Raw genomic sequence first — 19,079 nt, forward strand, 5'->3', positions numbered from 1 at the left:
TTTTGTATGTTATGAAAGAACACTGCATAAAAGTTCATCTTTCAAATATTATACATTATGTATTTAAAAACCCCATAATTACTCTTAAGACATCAGTCACATTTACTAAGACAAGCACGATTCTCCATAAGGAGCTCTTAGCACCTACATAGTCAACCACCTCACACACACAGGATGCTCATCACATCTTTAGATTAAGCCACCACCACCATTAAAAGTCACCATTCACTTGTCTCCAGAGACAATAACTCCAGTCTGTCCTACAGAATTAAAAACAATGTGCTATTGTCATATGCAACAATTAGTGAGAAACATTTTCTTTGTGAAGTTTAAAGCAATTTCAGAAGTTATTATTTTAACAGAAAACAGAAAAGAAGCTGGTGTATGTAAGGGCAAAAATAGTGGAATCCAGTTTCAACTGTTTCGTTTACTGTAAATAAGCAAAGGGAAGACAGAGGTAAAATTTATTTTGCAAAAACCCACTCTGCAAGTAATACCCAGTACTTTTAATTAGTTCAAGGTAATCTAAGGTTCTTCTTAAGGTACCCATAGGAGATCTTATTTATTCATGCACAATATATACCAATGAAGATTTTATTTTGAACTGTTAACACAAAATATCTCGTAACTATTTCAGGATTGGTGTCAATTTCCCTGCACCAGTTTATAGCTTAATCAGAAAATAAGATCACATCACAGTGAATGATGAAAATGAACAAGAACCAACCAGTTTGCTCTCTGAAGGAAGGCTGGTGAGAAATCAGAAAAGAGACAGATTATCTGTCAGCAGCCTGGTTCTGGCCTGAGCTCTGCTTGAATATCTAGATCCTTTTAGAAGAGTTTCAAATACACTGGGGCTGAGGGATCAAGATTATATGCAGCAAGAAATTTTAAATGGCAAGACATTTCTATTAATTCAACTGTAGTGTCACGACTATCATAAAATTAACACACATTTTTTATTGACATTTTATTGTAAAAAGCATGCTTCTCCCTTGCTAGAATAATCTTATTTAGTGAATCCTGACTTGAGAGCCACGATCACGTAAGAATAAAATTAGAATTCATGGTAGGAAAGATCTTAAAGCAAAACTGGAGCCGAGACCTAAGAAGTTCTTCTGAAACATAAAAGACAACTTCAGAATTCAGAGCATTCAAACTACACCCTCTAAAAAAAATCACCTACTCTCTGCATAATCCCTGCTCAGAAAAAAGTCAAAGCTACACAGTTCACCACATTAGCAATGTTTCCTAACAAAATTTCTGAATTACACGCAAGAAATTCCAAATTGAGCAGTGCAAACCTGACACTGATGAACCCTAAGGAGTCAATGCTACACTTATCACTTACACCACATAGTACCTCGCTAATTTCTTGCCAAGATGCCTCAAATGCAGCTTATACATCTAGGATAAAAAAAGACAGGCCCCTGCCACTAAGGACTTGCTATTTGGAAAAAAAACACCACAAAAAAAACCTTTAAAAAAGAAGAGAAAAAAACCAAGCACCGCTCCCCCCAAAAAACAAAACCAAAACAAAACAAAACAAAGCAACCCCCCCACCCCCCAAACAAAACAAAAAGGAAAGGGAAAATACTAGAAGCACAAAGAGAAAAGAAAAGCAATTCAAGTAATAAACTTACTTCCCCAGCTGAAAGACAGTAAAGACCAGCCAGCAATGAAAATCTCTTTTCATTCCTCCAGTATGGAGAACAGAGCTCCTATAGGTAGCTAGCATTGAAGCCTTTTTGATAATGCAAAAGAGCCTATAAACTAGAGATTAGGGAACATATAAGAATCACTATGACAGCATACTGCCTGTAATTTCATCATAGAATTACAGAAAATAAGATGGCCCATGAGCACATTCTTCTGTGGACACAGCATTTACACAGGAACATGAGAAAAACTGCTTTTCCCACTCAAAGGGTGAAACTCATTATTATAAAAATGTTCATCACACTTGTGTTGTTGGTGACTTTGTCTTGTTTTGGGGTTTTAACGTCTCAGTGACAGAAGTCAGACCACTAACCAATGTGACAGAAGGAATCAGAAATCTTCCAATAAAATGGTGGACAGAAGGGAAGTGTTTATCTAGCAATACACTAATCACTAAGCCACAAACACATTTTCCTGAAACATCCATGGTCCAAACTTCTGATGAATTTCAGACATACTTCTCAAAACAATTCAATCTCTATTAATGAAAACCCAGCCTGAAACCACCAAACATAAAAACACCTTAAAGACAAGCAACATTTCCACTCCATCACTCATTTCCAACCTGCAAGTTTGCAGCCATGCAAATATTTCAGTTTTGCTGCTCTTAAGCTGACAAATTGAAAACACTCAAAGCCCAACTCCCAGTTCTGCAGCAGAGAGCACAAACTGGGAGCATACCTAGGCAGGAGGTTGGAGATGTCCCTGCTCTCCACAGCACCAGGGAAGCACTGCTGGGACACTCAGGGTGTGTCACATTCTGGGTCAGCTCCAGAGATTGGAATTTCAACAATCCCAAGCCCCAGGGTATCTACAGACCACAAATATTCTACATGCTGAGGGTGCTTTGACAGAAGCTCTGGCCTTTCCCCTCTAGTTTCACAGCTGGCATTTTTTTGATGCTTCCAAACCTTTTTTGTTTTCTTTAATTTAACATCTCTGTGCAACAGTTTTTTGTTTAGCATTTAAAAACCCGGTTTTCAGAACCTGTTAAAAAAAAGCAGAAATGCTGCATTCAGCAACCTCTCATGAAGTAGTTTTTACTTCCACTAAAGGAAAATTCTCATTTTGCTCCATTTGAAGACTTACATTTAATGAATGAATTTTAATAAATGAAATCTGAATAAAATTAAAGACAATTCTGTATTTTATGTTCTACTAAAGTACTGCTGAATAAATCAACTACTTTTTATTTAAAAAGTAATCATCTGATGAACAAATTTCATCTGCAAATACAAACTACTGCGTAAAAAGGACTACTTTAAACAACACTGAGAAAGCTTTCAGCCTTAACAAGGAAATTTGGAAGCTTGCAGCCCTGGTATTGTCATACTAATATAAATACTGGCCCTAATATTCTTCCTTTAATTTCATAAATTTAAATGACACTAAAAGAAAAATTTCACTAGAGAAGGGATTTTGTCCATAACAGTCCCTGCCATACAGAATGTAAAATCTAACACTGTTGGTACTATTTAATTCCAAGTACTGCAGCATTGCAGCAGTATTTGATGACACAGAAAACCAAGAGTTGGGGCACCTTCACTTTCCAATTCAAAAATCTGCAAGGTAAATGGAACTATTACAACTGTAAATCAGCTGTAATGGTAGTAAGGACACAGATCACACTGATTGTATTAAGCAGGTTTTCCATAGTTGAAAGATGTCTTTCAACTTTTTAAAACTTGTTTCCAGTGGAAACAACAAAGGAATTTATATTCCCAATAAGAAACTCTCAAGTTTAATTCCAGATATTTCTCAGTACTATCATTAAACTAATAAGCAATAAATGGGCTCAGTTCTTAAGGAATTTCAGAATGGTAGTTCTGCATCACAAAAGCCCCAGCATCATATCTTTATGTGTCTTTGGGTTGCATTACATGAAAAATGTATAATTCTGCCATTCCCAGTACTTCCATTTATCAAGTTTCCCAAGCATTTCATCTACACAGGAGTTTGCATAAGATGGCAACATGAGAAATGCATAGAAGGCCTTATGACCCTGCCAAAACTAAATTTGAAAAGAAGCAACATGGGTAGTGGCACTGTGAGCTTCTTCAGAAACTCTAACCTAGAACAATGGCAATGTCACCTTTGTTTCTTTTGACCTAGCCCAGAAGCTTTAATTGCTTCATTGCTTATTTCACGGATCAAAACTTTGGCAATGGACAAATCAATGCTAATTTAAAGATGCAGGTTTCAAACCTACCTCTTTTTAAAGTATCCCTTGAGTAAGTGCTCTTTGAGATGAAACAATTTATTCTTGGTTTGGGTTCTATCTCAGTAATTGATTTAGAATAACCACATAAAACTACAGTGAGTTTTAAGGAGCTAGATGCCTGAAAGGCAAAGCTCTCATCCCATGCATATCTAGTAAGATTGCCATAACCAGCCTGGGACTCCCCCAAGAGTACATTAGAATATAACTTCAATTTGCCCTTCAAATAGTTCAACATCCACTGATCTGGAATCTTTCAATTAAAGCATTTTTTAAAATAGCCTGAATGCAACTTCTCCCTTCATAAAATGTCCTCTTTAGCTATCTGCTCTTCAAAACCAAATTCTGCAAAAACACTTTATATACTCTCATTATTTCACAATCATGCTTACAAAGTATCATTTAATAGGTGTTTTGTGCTGTATGACTTGTCATCTGTCTGCTTCTAGTGCCATCTGTTCCTGGTAGAAATCAACCCTAAATACACAATCACAAATCTTGAACAGGTTTCAATTCCAGCATACTCTGCAGTAGCTTTAACAAACATTCCTATTAAGTGAAACTGGGTTTAAATATAACTATTGGTGTATTTTTCAGTTAGTTTAGAGAGACTTTTCAACAAGGATGATGTGTAACTCCTAAGTTCCCTGGAAAATGTCTAAAAAATGATTACAAAGTATTTCCAGTCCTTTGATAGTGTCCAGTATCACAGTGGGAAGTCCCAGTGCTGCTCCTGAGAGTCAAGAGAACAACAAATTTCAGTTACAAATTTTGCTACAGTTTTTAAAATAATAATTTCCTCTGGTGGAATAACTCTAACTAAATTTTTTGTACCTATATAAAAAGTAAAGAACTCATGTAGATATTTGGCCTTTACATTCCAACTTTAAACTTCTTAGAAGTTTACTTTAGGTATTTGATTCCAGAGATGAGGACCAACTCTTCCAAAATATGTTCAATCACAACTGTGTCTTAAAAACACAGCTAGCATTTGAAAATTAGTGAATTGAAACTAGAAGAAAAATATTAAGTAATAGTCTTTCAAGACTTGTAAATACATGAGAAATCAATACTGCATCCCTACTCTACCTTAACTTCAATTCATCTGCTATTTCTTTGGATTTTTTCTTGTACTTTTAAGTCAATTCTCAGAACTTTGCATTGCCAAAAATGAACAAATTTCTAAGTAATTTCATTTGACATACATTTTGGAAGCAAACCTCTATTTTCTTCACAAATTAAGATGTATATCCAATATAGAGAGCAAGCTAATGTTACACAAATGGTTTCCTGCATGCTTAAAATATGAAGAAAGCACGACAGTAACCATAAAAACAATACATATTACATGGCTAACCATAAAGTATCCTTTGAAGGCATGAAATAGGTACATTTTAGTTGAAATTATTAGATTTGTCATACTGGCTGCATTAATTTCTTGAACTAATTGTCACATTTCTCTTTGTATGAACACTTGCACTGCCTCTGCAAGAAACATTTTTGAAAGCCCAGTATTAAACTTTCACTAGTAAGACCTTATCACTACTCATAAAGGACATGTCCTCTTCACACCATCTATTAAGGAGGGCAGAGCAAATCTAGACCTCCAAACAAACACAAAAAACTAGGGAGGAATCTTTGCCCTCTTGCTCATTAAGACAGAGTGACCATTGACTTGAAGGACCTTATCTTGTAGAAGAAAAGAAGTGGTTTTAGCAACAAGGGTCACATCAGCCATAATCTGCCAAACCCCACTGCTGCTTCTAGTTAAGATCTTCAGTAGCAGCTTAATAGTGCATGCTCTTTACTTGTTTCTAGCTGATAATAATGATAACAATAATAATATAAACTGGCACACCATGGAATAAAACACAAATTCATTAATTCATGACTACCATTTGTGGCACTGTGAGTTTGTGGAGGCCTTAAAAAACCTGGACAGCAGCTGTAGACTACAATAAAAGATACGTCAGAAAAGAACAACAAAGTAGCCTGGAAAAATGTCACCAGAGCACCATTTTAAGACAAACCAAGAGTTTACCTGAACATAAGTCATTCTAAACACCTGCATTCCTCCAGAGCACAGGCTCAGTTTTCTAAACTGTCACAAGGAACAATAATTAAAAGTAAAATCCCATGTTAAGACAATTTTGAATAGATCTACACTGACTCACAAAACAACCATGAAGCACCATACTTGTAGAATGTTAGAAGAAATTACTAGAAGGCATATAATTGTAAAGGAGACACTAACTTTCCAATCCAAAATCTGATTTTCCAAACATCAAAATCCCTCAGCAACTGCAAAGGGTCAGATCTTGCATATGGGCATATTTCAGAAACAAGACAGAAGTTTAACTTGAGTTTGGGTGAACGGAACGAGCAAAAGAGGGAAACCCATGCTGAGTGGCATTAAAAACTACAGCAATGAAAAGGTCTAATCTATTCTGATTTCATTACTTATGGGTGGTAATAATTGGCTAAGAAGTTTGGCTGTAAAAACTATCAAGATACATTCACATTTCCACCATGAGAAATGAATGAATTAGAGCAACACAGTTAACCTTGGTCTGGAAACCTCCTTCTCCTGGATAATAAGTTACCTGTCACGGTGAAAACCTAAAAGGGGCATGGGGAAAGTATCACTTATGCCAGACTGGAGTTTTAGAGTCTATAAAAACAATGACCAAGTGACCAAATAGAATGCATTTCAAAACCAGACTGTCCTTTCATTTTCTCATCATTGGAACATCCCAGGTAAGCAAATTTCTTTCCTGACATGAAACCTGGGGAATATTTCAAATTTTACAGTAAAAAGTCAAACATTTGAGTTTTACCTTTATCTAGAGAAGAGCATAATGACATTATCTGTTTGCACACCATTCCACATTGCATGCACATGAATGAGAATCCCCACCAAGAAGGAGGTAAGGAAGAATTCACATTGCATGGCTTTGCTGTACGGGCATACTTGGCAGTTCCAAAAGCATCCTCATTTAGCATGATATCACTGGGTGTTTTTAAAATGGAATTTTTGTGACTGAATTTCAGCTCAAGTTCACAGAACAGCACTAAAATCCCTGGAAAATAATTTACTTCCCATTCAGCTAATGACTCAAATAAAATAATAAACCTAAAATGGATAAAATCTCTATCTTTACTGAACCACTGCCTACAGTTCATACACAATATGAAAACCTATAAACAAAAAGCACACTGAAGATTTGTTTTTAGTGTTCAAGCTTTTTAGAAATTAACCAGTCTGGTGGGAATAACTTAAAATTAAGTTTGCACAGAAAAACACCGTAATTTTATATGCATTATATACATATATACGTACGTACGTACGTATGTATGAATGATAGTGACATTATATTGGAACATTCAATTACATTCAACCACTTCTTATTAAAAATTCCTTTTTAGAAACAAGTAAGATAGCTCATTTGTATCTTTCTAGTATTTTTTTAAATAACACCAGGAAATACTTTTTATAAAACTTGTACAAAAAACATCAGATGCCAAATTACTCTTGTGTAAAAGACAATCTAGTCTTTAACTTTGGCATGGAGTAGAACAACTTGATAGGAAGAGGACAGGAGAAAATTTGATGGCTCAACCTTTACTGAATCCCAAACTTTAAGTCCATAGAAACTCAGAGAAGTGAGAAATATAAATTGATACTACACTAAAAGAAAAAAATTAGGAAAAAAGAAACTGCATGCTCAGAACAATTTATCTTGTTAAATAACACCATTCCAGCTATTTCAATAAAAGAGTTAACTTCAGATGCTGTCTCACATCACAACAATTAGGTACAAAACATCATTCAGGTGTAAGTGTTTGAAGCCCTGACAAGCAAAAGAAAGGAAGTCACATTTAGAGCAAGGAACAGCTATGAAGCTTCAAACCCCATCTAAAATTATGATTGCTGGACCTTACAGCCAGCTAATGTCTCATTCTGAACATGAGATTAAAACATTCTCATTTAACTATGTACAGTAAAAAAAACCAAGCTATTTTAATGTAATTAAGATGTTTATAAAGTTACATTCAGTACTTGAGCATGTCTTGCTCACATATGGGAACAGGAGTGCTTGAGGTGTTCTGCTAGACACTGCATCCTTATTTGTCTCAACTAAAGAGGTCTACAACTGGAAGACTTTTTGACTTGCTGTCAAGTATTTAAAGAAGCAGATTTTGAAACAACTAAACATCTCTGTATTTTTCTACTTCCAAGAAATTCAGCTCAAAACTCATTTATCTTCAATTATTCTGTTTTGAAAGTACTGAGTCAGAGTATTTTTTGGAAATAGCACATTTTCTCATACCCGTTAACCTTGGTGTTCCATGCAGGTTTTGTAATATTGCTATCATAATTCTGCTACTCAGGTTTTAGAAGTTGTCTATGGAACAAGCACAGCTTGTAAGAAAAGCTAATTCCAGGTTTTTACGTGTTTCTACATTTTTACATGGTACATAGACACTTTTACACAACACATAAAGGTTTCTGGCTTAATTAGAAAGGCCAGAATTTCTTGTGAGCAAACTCAAGCATTCATTTGGATACTGGATAAGGACCTGAATAAGTAAGCAGGTTTTGCAAGCTGCTGCTCCCTTTCACAGAAAAGTTCCAACATCAAGAACTGCGCCCGTTTATCACTAATAAAGGTTACTGAATTCTTGCCCAATACATAGAATGAATAAAGAGCTATTCTGCACCCTTTGCTAAGAGCAAAGTGCAGTGAGGCATTTTGGACATATTTTCCTTCCTTTAACTCAGAAATAAAATAAAAATTAAAAAAAAAAAAAAAATTAAAAAAAGGTCAACTTTTAGGGCCAATACAATTGATTAGCATGCTAGATCCCTGTGGGGGAGAAAGCAAAAAAAAAATAAAAATCACTAAAATTAAAAAATACCCATCCATTAACCTCTAAGAGCATTCAGAACTCTGCTGTACTAAAAAAAAGAACCACACAAAACCCCAACAAAAACAACCACCTAAAAAATCAAACACAGACTCCCCCAAACCAATAATCTATCATTGAAAATACCTGCCCTAAGCTTTATCCTTCCCAAATGCCAGTTATATGATTTCTAAACATTTACCTGGTAGGCATGCCAGAAGAAAACCCCAGCTTTTAAACAGAATGAGGCTGCTGGTAAGAAAAATGATAAATAATTCTGAAACTATTTCTTAAAAAAAAAAAAAAAAAAAAAAAAAACCAAAAAAAACCAAACCAGCAAAAAAAGCACTATGAAAAAACAATGGATTTTCCATAATGAGAGTACAGTGCTGTGGAGCACATTATGTAACCCAGCCTGTGCTCACAGAGTGGGCTGGAATAGGGGCACTGCCTCGTCTTCCAGTGTCATCATCTGTAATATTTGAGGGCACAAATAAGAAAATATGCCAAGAGAGAAAACAGTACAATACAGGCTCTGTTTATGCTCCAGTGAAAGATCACACACCACACTAGGTAAGGTATGCACATCACCACCACAGTTTAAATCCAGCACATTATGTTTGGGCCACTGACACTTTTGTTCAGAAAAGCTGGTGTTTCTGCCCTTTTCATTGCAAAGGCAAGTGCTCAAATGACAACCACCAATGTGAAACATTATTTGTCCCACTAACAGCACTGTCTTGCTGACAGGAAAAGATGTGCTTTTCAGGTTGCATGTTTAATGTTAGCACCTTTTCTTGGATCAAACCAAAACATTTTCCTGGTGTATGTTATGTTGAACAGCTTCATGAAGTCAAGTCATCTAGCTGGAATATGTAAACCCCTCCTTTCAAGAGACTTTTGCACCATTCTGAACTCCAAACAGTATACAACACAATCTATGCTAATTCAAAGGCTAATTGCTGTAGGCAAGAAAAATCCTGCAGAACACATCTACTCTGAAAAACACTAGTAAAAAATGAGAGTAAAAAACTCCCTTCCAACAACAGTCTACAATGGAAAATGAAAAGTCCCCACACTGATCAAAAAGAAAATCTAGTGAGGATAAGACCTCATCTAAACGTGCTGGCTACCTTAGGATCAAAGTATCTTCTGTGCACTATTTCTTAGGCTAAGTGGACATGGGAAAAGCTTAGAAGATAACTATCATTATAGGAAAAGCTTGCAAGGCAAGATATTTGCACTCCTTTGAGACAGCAAGTCAGCATCATGTAATTTATTTATAAGTTACCATAATTACACATATACATATGTATGTAACTACTATTTACTGCAAATTCAAACAGAAATTAAATTAATTATCAGGAAGGATGATAATAATAAAGTAGGACTTTAAAAGATTGGAAAGAACAGAATTCCACTGGTTTTGGAAACAGAAAGGTACAGGCTGGTATCATAAGCCTGAGAAAATACCCCCTCAAACTTCATAATCAAGACATTGTATCTGAACTTCTGGAGCACACTCTTCAGCAAGAACTCATTGCAATGACCTTCCAGTTCCTTTGTCCTGACACCTGACACCAGTATGAGCGTTTCCAGGTCTTACTGACAATAGACTAAAGACCTCCTCCTTGAGTATTTACGGGACAGCCCTTCCTACATCATGCAGCAAACAAATGAGAAACACTTTCTTTTCACCGTTTTTGATGTACATCCATCTTTTATTAAAGAAGATTTAAGGACCTTAAAAGATGCATCTACCTCTCGTAGAGCTTGTGTACAAGGACCAAACTGGACAAAGGAAATTATGTTTACTGATAGCATATTGGATATCCCATAATAAGATAGATTCAACAACTTGCATAGTGGAGAAAATTGTCTGTTCAAAAGCATGTTGCATATGCATAAAGGATTTTCATCCAGAAAACGACTACAAATAATCAGTAAATTCAAATCCTATCTTGCTTTTCCCAGCCATGCCCTTTTTAAGGACTGTGTCTATGTTGGAAGCTAATGCACATTAAGACTACTGAACTTTTTTCTTCACTCTGCTCTTTCAGAGGGGATGTTCTGTTCTAAAATACCAATCCTTTGCATGTCAGGCACAGCAACTGCCAGGAATAACTCCAGTAAGCTCTAACTATTCAAGACCTTGCCTCTAGCTTGTTTTGTAAAGCAGCAGGAAATGCAGAACTTCAATAATGCTTTGAAGGTTACAATCTTAAGCAATAATCACTAAAATAAAATGGCAAATTAGACATGATCTACAAAATCCTTATCACTAAGAATCATATGTGAGACTAAAACACAAAACCCTCGAAACTTTAAAAACCTGTCAAACTTTTAAATTTGAAGTAATTATTCATGGCTGTCTACACCAATGAGAATTTTTCAACATTAAAGAAATCACAGTGACTGAAACAAAAGCTGTCCATCAAATTCCCAATTACTGCAAAAGAAATTCAGTGTTTGGCCAATAGTGTAAACCACTGCCATGCAGAAACCCAGGCTTGTTTTCCCAGTTTAGCAAACAGTAAATCCACATTAGCATAGTACTGGGCAAGCTTACTGGGCCTGACAAGAAGGAGGATATGTTTGCCTGAGTAGCACACTAATATTAATTCATACTAAAGTCTCTAAAGAGTAATTCTCATTTCCTGTCCAAGGCAGAGGCATGCTATGTAAGCACAATGTTCTCAGTTCTACCCTTTGCAATGGTAACTTTTCAAGAGCTACTGCCCATAAGACCACTGTACTGAGTACCAATTTGCTGATATTGGTCAGATTATCCTACAACTCTGCTAAAGGTTTGCTTGTACCACTCTAAGAAGAGTAATAACCTGATACATCTGAAAACCTCATTTGCAGAGGCTAAAGACAGTGCTATTGACACGAAGCAAACAATCATTCCTCTCTGGACTGGCAAGTTTCTCTCATCAAATATTTCAATTCTGAAGGAAAATGCTTAATTATACAGACTTGTATTTAAAACATCTTGAATCTATTTCTGCACCAGAAGAGGAACTCAACACCATTTGGACAGACTTTATATCGAGGCTGAAAAACATGATTCACTCTAAACCACTACAGAGGAACTAAGATATCTGATTAATCATTACAGATGACATGCTTAAAAAACATCTCACATTAATGAGCAGGAAATGCTTAATTTTAAAGTTAAGTTACAGTAAATAACTTCTGAATGAAGAATTTAAATGATCTTTGAGTAGCTAATGGTTACTGTTTACAATATACAACTAGCAGCAAGTTTCCACTACTCCTGGAATAATTAGTCTCCAAAGTTCTCCATTTCTGGAATCAGTAAGGCTTCAGATCAATGGATCAAACAACCAAATATACAATCCTTTAGAAGTAGAATCAGCTTTTGTATAGAAAGAGCTTCCCTAAATTTCCTGCAGCAAAGTTTCCTCGTATCTCTTCAGATATAAACCATGAATTTTTATGCATTTAAGAAGGTACTTAATTATTTATCAAAATAACTCCTGGACATTCCCATATGGTACTGCTGCACTCCATTTCCTCCTTCAAAACCTCACTAAAAACTGATCAGGCTTAGTGACAAGTTGTTTCACAAGCTTTGTCTCTTGTTAATCCAACACCACACACAATGGCCTGTGCTATTCACAAAATGTCCTTCTAAAAACCAATTCCTGGACTTTCTTACATGCAAGACACTTCAGCTCCACATTAAGAGCTGATGCAAAGATTCAAGTTCTGAGCAGCCACAACCTGCTACTGGTTCAATATCACAAACACTCCCCTCAAAGCCAGAATTCTTCATAGAATCTTCTTGCCATTTTTCAGATGTGAAGAAATTTCAATTAACTGAACACATTATAAAGCAGGAGTCTCATATGACTCATCATTTCATCAGGCTGATCACACAGGAAATGGGGGTTCCTGTTTGTGGTTAAAGACACTTAGAAAGTTTAGTACAGAGACTATCTAGAAGCAGAAAGCAATACAGTACACTGAGATGCACATCGGACAAAAATACAAACACAGGTTTAAGGAGAAATAAACATTTTGCTCCCATTAGAAAGCTGTATTTTATTTTAAGTACGTGGGCAAACAAATAGAGAAGATAAGAACTATCATCAGTCTTGGACGTTATACACTGTATTTTTCTCAGCCATGCATTTAAAAAATATATTTACATATACTTTGCACAAAATGAAAACATACCAAATTAAAGCCATTAACTATTTTAAATGCCCCTATCTAATTACAAAATCTCTCAGTTCTTATTAGAACTGAATCTCTTACAGTTCTTAGTAAGAGATAGGTATAATTATTGTTATTTAAAAGGGTAATAAAAATCCTCCTATTAGAAGTTAGCAGTAGAGGGGTCTGAAGGCACACAGAACTTGTTTTGTGACTTATGTCCACCCTGAGTTCACCTGTGCTTTGTGACACCTCAAAGCCCCTGTGAAATATAAGATTTCTTGCTCTCTGCTCTAGCACCTGAAACTGGGTTCCAGGCAGAGACTGCCAGGCAGCAGCTGCTGCCCTGAGTTTCTCAGCAGTCTATTTTACTGCAGGAATTCTCTTTATTAGTGTTTGTTTATACAGGAATGTTTTATTTCCTCTTCAACCTCCTGCAGTTATTTCACAGTACTATTCTCACTATCATTTCATTATATGCCTACTGTTATTAACATTAGGTAAGTGACCATTTAAAAAAAAAAAAAATTTACCTATAACTTGCATGCATTCATATACAGGCATACATATGTATGTGTTCTTTCAATATACAGTTCTTATTTGCAGGAAAACTGAGGGGGAATTACTGCTTGAAAATCCAAAGGATTTTGAAAAACAAAGGATTGAAGTGACTAGCACCAAGCTCTAAGTTATAACATATCCTATGTTCTCGTCGTATTAAAAAGTCCCTCAAACTCACAAATACCTGTAATTTTCTGCCCCAAATCTGCTACACTTTAAACTGAAGATAAAAACATATTATAAGCAGAAACCTTTCTAGTGAAGAAAGAAAGGGCTTCAAGGTTGAACAGATTTTTAAATAGATAAAAAGTATGGCAAATTAGCAAGCAGTTCTACAACAATTTTTCCTCTAGATTTGATTGCTATAATGTGAAGTTATAAATACTAAGATATATACCAGCTACAAAAAACACATTACAAAGATAGGAAACTAAATTTGACCTTATTCTAACTATCTCAGAGGAAAAAAAAGTGTTCTCAAGGTAGCAGAAACCATGCAGATATTTCTATGCACTTTATTAATACCTCAAAAGTCAGCATTTTTCACTAAATACTTCTTTGCTATGATTAGAGATGCAAGATAGTACATTTTTGGAAAGAAGGCCTTAAATTCAAGTTTTATTTTAGTAGATCTAAACTGTGCACTCCTCCAAAGTACTACTGCAGATACACTTTCACAATGTCTGTCTTGATGGTTCAAGTTACAATAACTACAGTGTCCAAGTTACAATAACTGCAGTGTCTCTTTATTAAAAGCTTGCCTGCATTTGGAAATTAGCAAAAGACCCAATAAAAAAAGCAGTGACTGAAACTTTCAGAGAAGAAAAATGCACAACAGATTGAAACTCTTAAGCAATGGCAACAACTAAGAAACTAAAAGTGTATAACCTGACCTATTAAAATAGAAACTAAAAAAATAAATGAATTGTGTTCTTCAAAATATTTTACAATTTTCTGGGCATCTTTTTAAGTCCTCCCTCGCATTCAAATGAGCAAACCAGACATTATGTCTGTCCTGCCAAGGAATACAGTAAGATGCTACTCACTCCACAGTAACAAATACTTTAGTGAAAGTTTTTGTTGCCAACTTCAGCTGCCAGTGAAAAAGTCCTTCCTGTAAATCATCCGATTTGCCTGCAGGAACCTGACAAAATAATTTCCAGCACTGGGTGTGAGGCATGTCTGGGACAAATATACTGGTTAGCAAACCCATATTCTCACCTCTTCAGAAACAAAACTTGAAGAGTTAAAAACTTCTCATGATTCCTGCTTAGCTTTTGCTACATTACACTGGTTTTTAACCACTATTTACTCTCACTAGTTTAGGAACAAAAACCAGAGAGTAGCTTTGCTGTGATTGCCAGAAGCTTTCTCTAGAACCAAGAGGTGCTACAGCTGAACTGGCATGGAAAATTGTTTCCCAGCAAACATACTCTGAGTGCACCAAATCACAAACCACTATGAACCCCTTTTCTCAATCAATAATGCCAGCATTCCTGAAGTGGAAAGGAATACTGTTTGGACATACCTTTTGCTTTTATTTGGCCCATACAAATCTCTGCAAAACTGTCAGTCTTCTCCCCTCTTCTCAAAATTATTACCACTCCCTGTTAAAAACAGCCTCTCTGAGTCCTACCCTCACGGAAAGCACAGAAACATGGCACTGCACATCACCACTGTTTAAAGAGCATATTAACCTGCTTTGAGAACTTTGAGTTCTTCCAGTTGTCCCAACCAGCAAATTCTCACACTAACAGTGACTTTAAGTTACAATGGCATTGATAACAAAAGGCATAACTCAAATACTTCATGAATATCAATTAATATAGAAAAGTTTCTAGAAGCACAGATAAGACAAATTAAAGTACAAATTTGTAGTCTGCATATATATCTTTTATAAAAAACAAACAGGAAAAATCACATTAGTAATTGGTAAAGTAACTGGCTACAGAAAGATTGTGAACATAAAGGTAAGAAAATACCTAACGATTATTTTTATCTCATTACAGATTATGGCTTCTCATTCATTTGTTTTCAATCAAGTCCCTCACATTTCCTCATGTAATGTTCTTTCCACTGAGAAATATTTCAATGTAATTGCTGAATTAGAGAGCAATTACAATTTCCCACAGAACAACTTATATAAAAATTCTTTTAATGCATGAAATAGGTATAGGATTCACTTGTAAGATCAGAACATCAAACTTCATTAAATCTTGTAGAATGTTCCATACTGCAGCCAAGTAATTCAGGCTTTCCTGTTCTACACTGCACTCTCAGGTGCACAGAAAAACACCTGTTACTCCAGTAGTTCAGACAAGAAGTATAAAGATGAAAGTCATACATCCATTACCTATTTTTTCTACTAACCTCTTTTAGGGCTTTGATGAGCATAACCATAGTATCATAACCTTTCTTGTTATTTAAACTGTACTAAAATTTTCATTTTTCATTTGTAAATTACTAGTATATTTGAGACAGTCAATAATCTAATTCTCCTGGTACCCAGACCCAATGCTGTATATGGAGTCCTAGACTAGTCACTAGACTAAAATGCCAATTTTCTTCCTCTTTCAGTATAAACAGTGATTAGCAGAGTAGGATAACCTAATCTTCTGTCTTACCCTAGAACAACATCCAGCAGCATTCTCCTGCTACGCAAAAAACACAAAGAAGTTATGCAAAACCACATTTGTTAGGATTGGGAATGAAGCCCACATCTCTACTGGAACAGACATCCATGGAGCCACCCCACCACTCAAAATAACTGTCAGACACAACTTTAGCCATCCTGTTTGTACCCAGCACTTTGGTGCTACAGGATCATATCCCTTGTCCGTCCTACCAACAAAATTTGGGATTTATGGGCAACAATTCATTGCTACCAAATATAGGTGTGGGTTAGGGAGTGCAGGCAAAGGATCATTTGGTTCCATGGTTTTGTTTTGTTTTTCTGTTCTTCCAAAATAGTAGCACAGGTGAATTTTTACTTTGTGGTTACTTACTATACAAAAAAGGCATTAAATTAAGAGCCATGCTGGATCAATAATTCAGAACAGAAATCATACAGAGAACCTTGATTACTACAGAGTAACAATGGCTGTAATGGTATAGTATGAGGAATTCCACTTACCATTATTATATTTTATGTTGGGGAAAAAAACGCTAACTCACACATAAAGCAGCTTTAGAACATTTCATAGTTTAAATCTATTTTAATCTCACAAAGCACAGTATGTGGTAAGATCCAGGAACTTCATGTTTAAGTCCCTTGTCACATATGTCAATATTACTATTTCATATAGCAACAGTGAGCATTTTTGAGCATTGTGAGGGATCTGTGTGATTTTGAGAATCCTTCACAAAAACAGCTTGTTTGGCTTTATTATGAGAAGAGCAAGGGGCACACTGACCCCAGCTCCAGAGAGGATCAGATGTTTGTCCCTTCGGCTAAGATCGAGTGCAATGGGGTTATGAAAAATGCATATTGGGTTACCTGAAGTATCAATTTTCATGGCAAGAAATACTACCCTAATAGGTCTAGGAGGAGGAAAAATTGTTCTGATTTTGAACAATCACTTCAACAGTCAGATTTGCAACCTTTAAATCATTTTTGACAGTGAGCTGATATTCCCTTAAGAAAATTACATTCTTAACTAATAGCTGAGATGAAATACTCCATTTTCATGATCTTTTAAGCTAAACATACATCATACGAGTTTTGATTACAAACAGAAATGCTAACGTTTAGAACAGTAACAGGTCTCCAAATCTTAAAAAAAAAAAAAGCCCAAACCAATACTAATTTATAAATACAATGCTGAAATCATTCAGTTAGCTAAAACTAATTGCTGAAAGGTAGAATTCAAACCAGTCACACTAATCTAATCAGCAAGAGCAGGGAATATTGAGGATCTCCATTAACTAACAGATATTAAATGTGTCCACTATCACACAAGATCTTCCTTTCTGTCAAGTCTCAAAAGCTCAGGATGGTATCAAGAAATAATAACTTTTTAAACAAACACACACTCAGCATACCAAAAGCCATACTTGTAACAGAAACTCTATGCTATTTGACATATGTGATGCATGTGATTTAAGACTGATTCATGAATCAAACAGCTACAGTTATTCAAGCTTTCTTGGGGCAAGAGAAGTGAGAAGCAACCCCTTCCCCTTTGGATTTTTTTTTTCGCATTACTTGGAGCCTCAGAAAAGTACATCTTCCAAACAATTTATCTGAACAAAATTCCTGTAAATCAGTTTTGTCTATAAGGAGCTGCACATTCCAAGCTTGCAGGGAGGGTAAGCCTCTTTGAACCCCAGTTTAAGCAGCTAGGGATACATTCAATTTGTTCTTTCTTCACCAAAGATTACAACAGCAGACAGAATACAATACATACTTTCTAAATCTAAACTGAGCCTGTGACTCAAGAGGCTGGTGTGGCATGAACAGAGAACAATCTTCTTCCTGAAAAAAGCCCTTTTGCTATTTGTACATCATCTTACAGTCACACACTGGCAACTCATGATCTGAAAGATTTCATAAAAGAACGTAAATGAAGCTGGATGAAACAAAAAGAAAACAATACCCACATTTCATCATAAATAACTTTCCTAGATGAGTGTCCCTGTCACAACAAAATGGACAACTGCCCTATCTCTTCAGTTCACTTTTGGGCAGAATTAACTCACAGAATGCTGCTGGGTCTTCAGTTACAGAGTCCAGCCCATGCACAGGAGAAGGGGAGGATGGAAGGAATCTAAACTATTAGAATACAAACTGCAAAATAATTAGTTGTTCTTGAGAGGGGGAAATGACTCTGCAGAGGCATTGGAGGGAATAACTCTGGAATTCAAGTAACTGCACTGAAATACTTGGATAGCAAAGTGGAAAAAACCCAAGTGTATACAGTGGTCTAATACAATCCACAATGGTCAAAACAGTTTATTCCGCTCCTTCTCTTTTTCAGGAATATAAATAACTACTTCATTTTCTTCACTTTTTCTGTCCTTCTCTCCACACCAATTTGTAACACATAACACAGGGAGTGACTCTGGATCTAGACTTATGTAGACATATATTACCTCCAGCCAAGGACGCCTTCAACAAAAAACCCAAGGAAAGGAACAAAACGCATACAAGACACACAGAAAAATGTACTAGGCAGTCTATTTCATTTCTACCAGACAATGGGAGAATTTACATGCTTATTTAGTCCCAACAAACAGCATCTAAGGGGTAAATGTAAATCTAATATCAAATACTGTACTAGGACTAGGATTGCCATGATAATAAACAGTGGTCATGGGTGATAAGCATCTCCCTACGCTGAACAAGGTAGTTATAACAAAGTAGCATATTTGTGCTGCGTGGACTCTAACCACACTTTGGAGGTTACTAGGCTAACACCTAGTGCACACATGTTCTATTAAAGGAAGATGTATCCACAGAAAGGAATAAATAAATAAATAAATATATAAA

General features: G+C 35.8%; 1 protein-coding gene across 5 annotated transcripts in view; it reads right to left on the reverse strand.

Moving 5' to 3' along the window:
* Positions 1 to 19,079, reverse strand: part of ANKRD28 (ankyrin repeat domain 28) — a 120,209-nt gene that overhangs the window by 51,304 nt on the left and 49,826 nt on the right. The window lies entirely within an intron of this gene.

The sequence above is a fragment of the Parus major genome, chromosome 2 (genome assembly GCF_001522545.3).
Source record: "Parus major isolate Abel chromosome 2, Parus_major1.1, whole genome shotgun sequence".
In the NCBI taxonomy this organism is placed as follows: domain Eukaryota; kingdom Metazoa; phylum Chordata; class Aves; order Passeriformes; family Paridae; genus Parus; species Parus major.